Source organism: Vicia villosa, linkage group LG1 (assembly GCF_029867415.1).
Source record: "Vicia villosa cultivar HV-30 ecotype Madison, WI linkage group LG1, Vvil1.0, whole genome shotgun sequence".
Lineage (NCBI taxonomy): Eukaryota > Viridiplantae > Streptophyta > Magnoliopsida > Fabales > Fabaceae > Vicia > Vicia villosa.
The window spans coordinates 226795181-226807519 of record NC_081180.1 but is presented as its reverse complement, the minus strand read 5'-3'; the positions used below and the strand labels follow the sequence as shown (position 1 = coordinate 226807519).

Here is a 12339-nt window from a genome sequence, read left to right as displayed (position 1 = left end):
GTTCCTCTTATTGGACTTAATGATCATGTCATTCTTATAGACGTTAAGTGTTTCGCCTATCTTCTCCATAAAGACATTGTTCATCATCATCAAGTATGTTTCCCCAACATTATCTAGGTGAAAAGGAATCACGTTGTATTGATAGTTGTCTCGTTCAGTAATGAAGGTTGTTTTTTCTCTTTTTGGCTCACATATGGGTAATTGGTTATAGTCAAGAATATGCATCCATGAATGAAAAATTTTATATCCAAGTGAATTTCCACTAGCTTGTCTATGTCCGGGAGTGAATATAAATGTTTAGGGCATGTCCATTTTTGGTCGGTGTAATCAACACACATTCTCCATTTTTCAAATGCTTTTTTCAATAATACGACATTGGACAACCACTTGGTGTATCTCATTTTGGAGATCAATTTAGCATTGAGTAAGCACTAGACTATCTTCATGGTTGCTTAAGCTTTTTCAAGGGAGTTCATCCTTCTTCGTTGGGACACATATCAGACAGAGAGATTGATTTTCATTTAATAGCATGTCACACTCAAGTCTATGTCACACATCTCGCCGGAAGAAACTGCGAAGAGGTCGACATTAGTTTTAAGGCACCCAACGAGTCTCTTGTTTACCATGGTCGGTAAATAGCTTCTATATGGATAAATCGTGTTGGGTGATCATAAAGTAGGACGAATTCAAACTTGTCCTTTGGAACCAACCTCAAGACCTTCATTTTGACTCCTAGTGATAGATTCCTCTCGTATGGTTTCGCCCCCGCGTACGTCGAAGTCAACCATACTAACTTCTTTATAGATCTTCTTATTTCTCTTCTCGGAGGCAACAACGGTTTCGACGAGGTCTTTTAGTATGGTTTCATGCATTTGGAGAGCTACATGCATATCAGTCAAAACAACATTGATTTGCACGAATCATTGTGATATTTCATCTTTAAATGGGTCGTACTACATCTAAAGATGCAATGAAGGACCTCCATAGAATTCCATTGTAGACGGTTCACGGGCGATTATGAGGAAATGTATGCATATGGTTCTCTGGTCCTTTACTTCTCCTAAAGAAAATGGTAATTATATGATTCCACATGGGCAAGTTGAGGAATCATTGAACGCTAAAATATCCCCTCCTTCATACACCTTAAGATTCTAATGCACATCAGGTCGTGTAACATCCCGATTTTTATTAATTATATTAGTAATTATATTATTTGGTGTTTTTAATAATTATTTGCTTAATTTAGTTATTTGTGATGTTTATTGAAATTTTTGTGTTTTAGGATAATTTAGTCGGTATTAGTTAGGGATAGCGGACCAATATTTAATCGAAAAATTTAATATTTTTAGTATTAGAAATATTAATGAGTCAATATTTAGCATTTTGAGAATTTTTCGTGTAATTAAGATTTGACCGGAAATATGAGACATTGAGTTATTAGAGGATTTTATCGGTATTTATTTTACTATTTTATTTGACTTTATTTGGTGTGTCAATTAATTAATTGATTGTTAGATAGTATAATAATTGATTATATTAATTAACTTGGTGTGTAGATTTGTGTCTATAATTATTGGTGTATTAGTAACTAAAATATAAATAATATATAGTATATATTTTATTGGGCTTATTTAATGATGTTAGGAGTAAATAGGGAGTGTTATATTTAGGCCCATATAGCATATGATAGTAAGAGTCGATATGAGGGAGTGCCACATTTTCTTTCATTTTTCCTTTTCATTTTCGGATAGAGAGAGACAGAGAAAGAAAAGAAGAAGAAAAAAGGGAAAAGAGAAAGGGGAAGAACAAAGAGGAGCTAGGGTTTGGAGGAGACATTGAAGAGGTAAGGGGGAGAATCCTAAATCATTATGGGCTAGTATGAGGGATTAATGGGTAGACTAACATGTTTAGGTTATTTATTTTGTTGAATCTATAAAAATGTTAGTTGATGTTCGTAATATACTGTTCGTAAATCTGAAAATTTATTTTGGTTTGAAATATAATTCTGGACTAGTTGAAGAAGTGTATTTGAAAATGGTAAAACAGAGAGTGACTGTGCCTTGATGATGGCAACGACACACCCCATTTGAATCTATATTAATTCATTTCCTTACTATTTCCAATGTGTTTCTTTTCATTGAAATTAGAAATTCGGTGAGTGAAGAAAATAAGCAATTAATGGGTAAGGAACAGCTAGGGGCGGACGGAGAGATGCTACGGACAGTCGGCACTGACACTTATTACATTATAATATTTGCGTTTTTTTGTATGCCGTCGCTGTGTGTGTTTTCGTTTCCATTTCAATAGATGTGCTTGTTGCTACATGTTTTGTTTATACTTAATATATTTAATGGAAGCCTTACTTTTTCGATTCCAGCATATTACCATGATATCACTTATTGAAAATGTATATCATATATATACTGATATGTATGTAATGAAATTGAAACACCCATTTAAGCTAGATGCTTTCTTTTCACACGGTTCCAATATATTTCCCTATATTGTTTCTTATTTTCACACTATTATATAATATACATATATTATGGAATGGTATGATACAATGGCAATGGATAATAGCTATGAGATGAAAATATAATTGGAAATGAGTAGAATAAATAATTGAAAATAGTATAAACTTAATTAAGTGTAATTCAAAACAGTCCCGTTTGACCGAAATAGTTGTATTAAGCGGTATAATTAGTTGTCCGGAATTTGATAAAAACTTACGTAGTAGCTAAGATTAATTAGTAGATTAACATGATCGTGTTATTTTGTTGAAATGATGATGTTTTACGAACCGACCGGAATTGGGTAAATTTGAATATTTCTTATATCAAATATTGGTTTTGTAATAGAAAATAATAGAGTAAATTGGAACTAATGTAAAATAATTATTAATTAGTTGACTTAATTAATAGTTGAATTAATTTCAATGAGTTCAATTGATTGGAATAAATTTGGAATTAGATCAATTATTCGATTTTTCGGTAAATTACGGTATTTTGAAAATTTGTCCGTAATTGTATTTTTGACTCAAATATTTATGTTGAGAATAATATATTGCTATGACAATGATGTTGTTTTGATAATGTGTATATTCATATATATGTGGTAAATGTGAATTGACATGAGATAATATGGATACTAGTGTTAATTGGACTTTGTGAATCGTAATTGATTAATTGGCCTTTTATATGTGAATGGTATGTATGTGTTGAGAATGTTGTGTACAATATTGTGGATAATTCATAGAGTGAATTATTGTGATATGCTAAATATTAAGATGGTAGAGATGATCTTAATTGCATATGTTTGATTAACATTGTACATACATTCATATCATGGTGTGCCTTGAAACAAAGGTGGTTTGCTTTGAAACAAAAGCGAGGCTTAGATTCTAGAGTGAATCGGAAGCGGTAAACTATATGTTTACATTTTGGTGGGCTTTGGTCTTGTCCGGATCGGAAGCGTGGCTTGGATTCTAGATATTGAATCGGAAAGCGGTGAAACATTGGGTTCACATTGCGGTACCACATGCATAGCGTCACATATCTTGCATTGAGTCACATTAGAATTATGCGATAATTGATTATGTGAAGTTGATGTAGTTGTGATGTGTGTATGAGCTTGATAATTGAAATGAGTGATGTTTGAATGCATATTTGATTAAACGTGTGAATATGTGATAATTATGGTTGTGTGCGTAATTGAGAATATAATATTGGAATTGAAATATTATACTCTTTATACTTGTTGTATACTTGATAACACGTGAAATATCGATCAATTATTATTATCTACATGGCTATACATAGTGTGATTAATTACTTGAATTGTTGATTTAACCCTTGTATCTTATTATACTTTCTTCATAATGATTCGTATTCTCACCCTTCTGTTTTAATGTTGCCCTCGTTTGGCGACATGCAGGTTCTGGAGTTAGTAGTTCGCGTGTGATCTTAGTCGGAGTTTCTTCTGAGTTTTTGGAGATTAGGTAGTAAGTCGATGCTCTGGTCATGTAACACTGGGTAGACTAGTTATTTGAACTCATGTTTCTATTCGATTATGTATTACGCTTGATTTGAGAACCTGTTATGTTATTACTTGTTGTTTGATAGGCTCTTAAGCCAAATATTCCGAATTATGTTTTAATTTATGTTGATATGATTATTGAGACTTGATCATGGTATGGGACATGGATCATTTTATGAAACACATGAGTATTTAGTAGTTTCCGCTGTGAATGCATATTCTTGATAAAATATGATTAATTAAGAAGTGTTATTTGAAATGACCAGGTGTATCATATATTGTAGATAAATGATGTCGGTTTTTAAAAGCTTTTAGTTTTTGAAAACATCGATGTGACACCCTTTTGAATTATATGCATGCTTATTCTCTGATTATATGCTTATTTATTTTGGGGTATAAAAGGGGTGTTACATTAGTGGTATCAGAGCATGGTCGACCAGTTGGTCAATAGGCGTTAATGTTGTCTAATCCTGTTGTATTTGATTTGTGTATCTGACACAATCGATACTGTTTTGCCTGTTTGGTTGATTGGATGTCTTAGGACAATGACTGCAGGAAGGAATGGTAACATTAATGTTGAGGAAGTGATGAGGTGGACTAGTGCGATTGGACAAGAGCTGCAAGAGAATGTCGATTATGGAGGAAAGGATGAGTTCCGTGCTTTTGGAGACTTTCAAAGGTGCAACCCGCCGATCTTTGAAGGAATGTATGGACCGGACAAAGCACAGGCATGGATGAGAGAAATGGAGAAGATATTTCAAGTCATGAGATGTACTGATGTACAGAAGGTACAATTTGGTACTCACATGCTGACGAAAGGAGCCGAGGATTGGTGGAGTAATACGGTGCGGAGATTTGATGAGGAAGGTATTGAAGTTACTTGGAATCTTTTCCGTGATGCATTTTTGGAAAACTATTTTCCAGAAGTGTGCGTGGAAAGAAAGAAGTGAGAGATCTGGAATTGAAACAAGAAAGAGAACAATTCTGTGGGAAATCGTATGATGACATGAGGAAACAATATGGTTTTGGCAAGAAGGCAAGCAGGGGAGGAGCTTCTACTCCGATTAAGTGCTACAGGTGTGGCGATATGGGTCACAAAACTGTTGATTGTGGAGTTGGTTCGAGTAGGATTTGCTACAGTTGTGGTGAGCAAGGACACAATTGTGCCATGTGTGACAAGCCAAAGAAGGAGCAAGCGAAAGGAAAAGTGTTTGCGTTGTCTGGTGCTGAGGCCACTGCTAAGGAGAAGCTAATTTGAGGTACGTGCTTTATTATTGATAATGGTGCAACGCATACTTTCATTCTTTGGATTGTGCTATCAGATTGGATCTTGTTTTATCTATTACGCGTAGAAGTATGGTTATTGATACTCTTGCTATGAGTTTTGTTCTACTTCTTTGTGTGTTGAATTCTCCGTTGAGCATTTTTGGTAGAGATTTTGAAATTGACTTAGTTTGTCTCTGTGAGTTTAATTTGATGAGAATATTGATTTGAGTTGTTTGGAGTTAAATCGAGTAATTGTAACCTCATGAGAGATTTTGGATCTCGGTAGTTTAGGTGGTTTTGAATACAATATTTGAAGGAATGATATTGTAGTTTAGTAATGAAGGTTTATGTTTCATTATGATTGTCGACTGTCTATCGACAAATTGAGGACTTGATCACCCTTAATCTATTGTTGATAGGAGACGAGGTCGTAATTGGACGAGATAGACTTGTCTTACTAATTTTGTAGTGTGTAAAATAACTAGGAAGAAGTTGAAGGGCCAAGTTGAGGTGTTATATGACAAGAGGTTCATTCGTCTGGGTGTGTAGCCGTAAGGTTGCGCTTGTTTTGTCGATTAAGAAGAAAGAAGGTTCCCTAAGGTAACATTTCTTGAGGATTTAATTCTAAGAGGCAAGATGATCATGTTGAACATATAAGGATTGTGTTATCGGTGTTGAAAGAGAAGAAGTTATATGCTCAATTTTCTAAGTATGAGTTTAGTGAAGGAAGTGAGTTTCCCTGGATATGTGATTTTGAGCTGAGGTGTGTTGATGAAAAATTGACAAGTGGTGGTTTATGCTTCAAGGCAACTGAGAATTCGTGAGAGGATTTATTCGACGTATGAATGAGAGTTATCCGTCGTTGGGTCTATTTTGAAACTTAAGAGGCATTATTGTTTGGATCGAGATTTGAGGTGTGTAGTGACTACAAGAATTGAATATGAGGAAAACAAGGCGAGTGGAATTTCGAAGGATTATGATTTTGGGTTGAATTACCATCCTGGATAAAGTGAAGGTTGTGGCCGATGCATTGAGTAGGAAATAATTTTATAAGTTATGTTGAGGATTCAAGAATTAGAAATCGTTGGAACGATTTAGAGGGTTGAGTTTGGTTGTGAAGCGACGTCTTCGTGTGTTAAGTTTGTATGTTGAAACCTACTTGGAATATTTTGACAAGATTTGAAAAGGTTAGAAATTGGATTTTTCAATTGGTGGACAAGATGATATTGATTAATCAAGGAAAAAAAAATTAGTAACTTTTGGATTGTCGAGAATGGTGTCATGAGATGTTGTGATCGAGTTTGTATCTCTGATGGTTAGAATTCGGACAAAGAGAATTTTGGGTGAGGAACATCGTAATAATTTGAGTATTAATCATGGTGTTAATGATGTATCGAGATTTGAGGAAAATGTTTAGTGGTAAAGTATGAAGAGGGATATGGCGAAATTGTGTATTTAAGTTGGACTTCTCAGAAACTGTTTAGTTGGTGCAACAATTATCCTATTCGAGTGGAAGTGAGATAGTATCTCTATGGATTTTGTTTCGGGTTGCTGAGAACATCGAGTAATTGTGAAGTGATTTGGGTCATTGTGGAAAGGTTGACGAGATGCACTTATTTTATTCCAGTGAGGATGGGTTATCAGATGGAGAGACTTGCTAAGTTTGAAATCGAGAGAACGACGTGTTTGCATGGTATTTCATTCGAGTATTGGAGTGGCATCCTTGAAAGCTTGTATGGTTGAAGAGGTGGAACATTTTGTATTGGTATGAATCGGGAGAGAGTAAGTGTGGTTTCGGTGTCGAAATGGTTGTGTCGACTGAATTTTCGAGGACGAAAATATTCTAAGTGGGGGAGAGTTGTAACATCCCGATTTTTATTAATTATATTAGTAATTATATTATTTGGTGTTTTTAATAATTATTTGCTTAATTTAGTTATTTGTGATGTTTATTGAAATTTTTGTGTTTTAGGATAATTTAGTCGGTATTAGTTAGGGATAGCGGACCAATATTTAATCGAAAAATTTAATATTTTTAGTATTAGAAATATTAATGAGTCAATATTTAGCATTTTGAGAATTTTTCGTGTAATTAAGATTTGACCGGAAATATGAGACATTGAGTTATTAGAGGATTTTATCGGTATTTATTTTACTATTTTATTTGACTTTATTTGGTGTGTCAATTAATTAATTGATTGTTAGATAGTATAATAATTGATTATATTAATTAACTTGGTGTGTAGATTTGTGTCTATAATTATTGGTGTATTAGTAACTAAAATATAAATAATATATAGTATATATTTTATTGGGCTTATTTAATGATGTTAGGAGTAAATAGGGAGTGTTATATTTAGGCCCATATAGCATATGATAGTAAGAGTCGATATGAGGGAGTGCCACATTTTCTTTCATTTTTCCTTTTCATTTTCGGATAGAGAGAGACAGAGAAAGAAAAGAAGAAGAAAAAAGGGAAAAGAGAAAGGGGAAGAACAAAGAGGAGCTAGGGTTTGGAGGAGACATTGAAGAGGTAAGGGGGAGAATCCTAAATCATTATGGGCTAGTATGAGGGATTAATGGGTAGACTAACATGTTTAGGTTATTTATTTTGTTGAATCTATAAAAATGTTAGTTGATGTTCGTAATATACTGTTCGTAAATCTGAAAATTTATTTTGGTTTGAAATATAATTCTGGACTAGTTGAAGAAGTGTATTTGAAAATGGTAAAACGGAGAGTGACTGTGCCTTGATGATGGCAACGACACACCCCATTTGAATCTATATTAATTAATTTCCTTACTATTTCCAATCTGTTTCTTTTCATTGAAATTAGAAATTCGGTGAGTGAAGAAAATAAGCAATTAATGGGTAAGGAACAGCTAGGGGCGGACGGAGAGATGCTACGGACAGTCGGCACTGACACTTATTACATTATAATATTTGCGTTTTTTTTGTATGCCGTCGCTGTGTGTGTTTTCGTTTCCATTTCAATAGATGTGCTTGTTGCTACATGTTTTGTTTATACTTAATATATTTAATGGAAGCCTTACTTTTTCGATTCCAGCATATTACCATGATATCACTTATTGAAAATGTATATCATATATATACTGATATGTATGTAATGAAATTGAAACACCCATTTAAGCTAGATGCTTTCTTTTCACACGGTTCCAATATATTTCCCTATATTGTTTCTTATTTTCACACTATTATATAATATACATATATTATGGAATGGTATGATACAATGGCAATGGATAATAGCTATGAGATGAAAATATAATTGGAAATGAGTAGAATAAATAATTGAAAATAGTATAAACTTAATTAAGTGTAATTCAAAACAGTCCCGTTTGACCAAAATAGTTGTATTAAGCGGTATAATTAGTTGTCCGGAATTTGATAAAAACTTACGTAGTAGCTAAGATTAATTAGTAGATTAACATGATCGTGTTATTTTGTTGAAATGATGATGTTTTACGAACCGACCGGAATTGGGTAAATTTGAATATTTCTTATATCAAATATTGGTTTTGTAATAGAAAATAATAGAGTAAATTGGAACTAATGTAAAATAATTATTAATTAGTTGACTTAATTAATAGTTGAATTAATTTCAATGAGTTCAATTGATTGGAATAAATTTGGAATTAGATCAATTATTCGATTTGTCGGTAAATTACGGTATTTTGAAAATTTGTCCGTAATTGTATTTTTGACTCAAATATTTATGTTGAGAATAATATATTGCTATGACAATGATGTTGTTTTGATAATGTGTATATTCATATATATATATATATGTGGTAATTGTGAATTGACATGAGATAATATGGATACTAGTGTTAATTGGACTTTGTGAATCGTAATTGATTAATTGGCCTTTTATATGTGAATGGTATGTATGTGTTGAGAATGTTGTGTACAATATTGTGGATAATTCATAGAGTGAATTATTGTGATATACTAAATATTAAGATGGTAGAGATGATCTTAATTGCATATGTTTGATTAACATTGTACATACATTCATATCATGGTGTGCCTTGAAACAAAGGTGGTTTGCTTTGAAACAAAAGCGAGGCTTAGATTCTAGAGTGAATCGGAAGCGGTAAACTATATGTTTACATTTTGGTGGGCTTTGGTCTTGTCCGGATCGGAAGCGTGGCTTGGATTCTAGATATTGAATCGGAAAGCGGTGAAACATTGGGTTCACATTGCGGTACCACATGCATAGCGTCACATATCTTGCATTGAGTCACATTAGAATTATGCGATAATTGATTATGTGAAGTTGATGTAGTTGTGATGTGTGTATGAGCTTGATAATTGAAATGAGTGATGTTTGAATGCATATTTGATTAAACGTGTGAATATGTGATAATTATGGTTGTGTGCGTAATTGAGAATATAATATTGGAATTGAAATATTATACTCTTTATACTTGTTGTATACTTGATAACACGTGAAATATCGATCAATTATTATTATCTACATGGCTATACATAGTGTGATTAATTACTTGAATTGTTGATTTAACCCTTGTATCTTATTATACTTTCTTCATAATGATTTGTATTCTCACCCTTCTGTTTTAATGTTGCCCTCGTTTGGCGACATGCAGGTTCTGGAGTTAGTAGTTCGCGTGTGATCTTAGTCGGAGTTTCTTCTGAGTTTTTGGAGATTAGGTAGTAAGTCGATGCTCTGGTCATGTAACACTGGGTAGACTAGTTATTTGAACTCATGTTTCTATTCGGTTATGTATTACGCTTGATTTGAGAACCTGTTATGTTATTACTTGTTGTTTGATAGGCTCTTAAGCCAAATATTCCGAATTATGTTTTAATTTATGTTGATATGATTATTGAGACTTGATCATGGTATGGGACATGGATCATTTTATGAAACACATGAGTATTTAGTAGTTTCCGCTGTGAATGCATATTCTTGATAAAATATGATTAATTAAGAAGTGTTATTTGAAATGACCAGGTGTATCATATATTGTAGATAAATGATGTCGGTTTTTAAAAGCTTTTAGTTTTTGAAAACATCGATGTGACACCCTTTTGAATTATATGCATGCTTATTCTCTGATTATATGCTTATTTATTTTGGGGTATAAAAGGGGTGTTGGTTTGTGGGGTCAGTCGATCATCCCGAAAGCAGTCTGGGGCGTTCAAATGGTATCAGAGCCAGACCTCTCCCAGTACGATGTGGTTCGAGGACGAACCATGCGGAAGCTGGTGGGCATGTAACACCTGAGGCCGAATAAGGCGAGGGGTAGTTGCACCGCATGTAACACCTGAGGCCTGAGATGGCAAGGGTGGTCGCCACATCGGAATGAGAGGGATCCTGAGGCCGTGCAGGTATGGGACTGCATGGTTGAAGGAAGACTTATAAGGATTCATAGGTACTACCTATACCAACAAGATGCATCTTCTTTTCGGGAGCCCGTTCAATAAGAACTCCATAGTTAAGCGTGCTTGACTTGGAGTAGTATTGGGATGGGTGACCTTCTGGGAAGTTTCCCGGAAAGCGTGCGAGTGAGGTCAAAGCATGCTGAAAAAGACCCGTGTTGGTTTGTGGGGTCAGTCGATCATCCCGAAAGCAGTCTGGGGCGTTACAGGTCGCATGAGCCACGTCATTGATGAAGTTTCCTAATAGTGAGTCGTTTGTTATAGTGACATTTAAGACTAGTGGAAGTGCCGCATTAGGAGTTCCATCCACCTTTTTGGGGTCTCAAAACTTTAAAATATGCATGCCACCCTCTTGTCTCTCGACTAGTTATGGTGGAGGTTCTTTCTTGTTGGTCAATCCACCGTCAATTGACTCAACAACGAAGACTGAGAAGGATCATGAAGTTAGAGAACCTATGGTGTTTTCAGCTGCTAGATTAAAAGTAATCTTCTTTGTTTGAGCGTGATCACTATGGTGATTCATGACTTTGAATTGGAAGGAATCTAATCGTGAAAATTTGCAGGAATAAAAAGTTCCTACAGATGGCGCTATTGTTCTGTTAGGGAATCAAAAATAGATGGAAAGTAATGTAATATAGTCTTGGTGAGGCAGAGCAACCTTCCCGTACGACGGAGAGCGACAAAGTGAGATTAGATCTGCAAGGTTAACACTCTAACACACACACATTAATAAATGAGTAGATATGGATATTGTAACTTATGATTGGAGCATATTTAAGTCTCATGTGAGATACCTTATATATGAGGGGCGGTTAGAGATGCAACATGCTTCCTAACGTGGCAACGCAAGGATCCGTTAGATAATATCTAATGATGAATAACTGTCTGTAACATGAATCGAGTACGAGTTTCAAGATAGTGAATGCACTGTGTATTCAACACCTTAATGAATATGACTTTAGACTTATGAGCGAGTCTCCTCGATATTAAACCTATGGTTGGTCTGGAACAATTAAAAAAAAAAGAATTTAGACCACTTCTAAAGGTACAATATCACTTTCACACTATTTTAAATTAATGTTAGGTTATTGAATTTGTTCAACTCATTATAATAGTGATGAATTTAAAATATAAATCGTTTTATATTCATTTTTTCTTTAAATAAAAAAAAGCAATCCAACAAAAACTAAATTTCATCTTAGCAAACATATTTTATTTGTTAGAATTTTATAAAAAGAAAAAATAGCCTCCCTCCCCCTCTAAAGAAAAACCTCCTCCTATGGTTTGAAACTCTTCGCCGCCTCTCTTCTCAAAACTAGATGGATGATACACTGAAAAACTCCAATGGAAAATAAATTTCCGACCTACCGGATTCGAACCAGTGACCTAAGGATGACAGCATGGTGTCCCAACTACAGTCCTCCGCTCTACCAACTGAGCTAAGGTCGGTTGATGGTTACAATTAGTGCCGTTATTGAATTAACTATTAATTTCTAATTAAAGGTTTATTCTCAATTTAATTTAATATAATAATAGTAATAGTCTTGTTTCGTAGTCTGTTTCTATATAGAAAAATCGAGCCAGTTGACCTTAGTGCAGTAGCTACAATC

General features: G+C 34.2%; 2 long non-coding RNA genes and 1 other non-coding gene across 3 annotated transcripts; 2 read left to right on the top strand and 1 right to left on the bottom strand.

Moving 5' to 3' along the window:
- The first annotated feature begins 1715 nt into the window (after nucleotides 1–1715).
- LOC131623232 (uncharacterized) lies at nucleotides 1716–4216 on the top strand. The gene is made up of 2 exons (XR_009290173.1): nucleotides 1716–1843; nucleotides 3934–4216. It is a non-coding gene; the product is annotated as an uncharacterized LOC131623232 (long non-coding RNA).
- Nucleotides 4217–7706: 3490 nt separating this feature from the next.
- LOC131623226 (uncharacterized) lies at nucleotides 7707–10216 on the top strand. Its single transcript, XR_009290172.1, has 2 exons — nucleotides 7707–7834; nucleotides 9934–10216. It is a non-coding gene; the product is annotated as an uncharacterized LOC131623226 (long non-coding RNA).
- A 1871-nt stretch (nucleotides 10217–12087) lies between these two features.
- TRNAY-GUA (transfer RNA tyrosine (anticodon GUA)) lies at nucleotides 12088–12178 on the bottom strand. Its single transcript is given in 2 exon segments — nucleotides 12088–12123; nucleotides 12142–12178. It is a non-coding gene; the product is annotated as a tRNA-Tyr (tRNA).
- Between the last annotated feature and the right edge of the window lie 161 nt (nucleotides 12179–12339).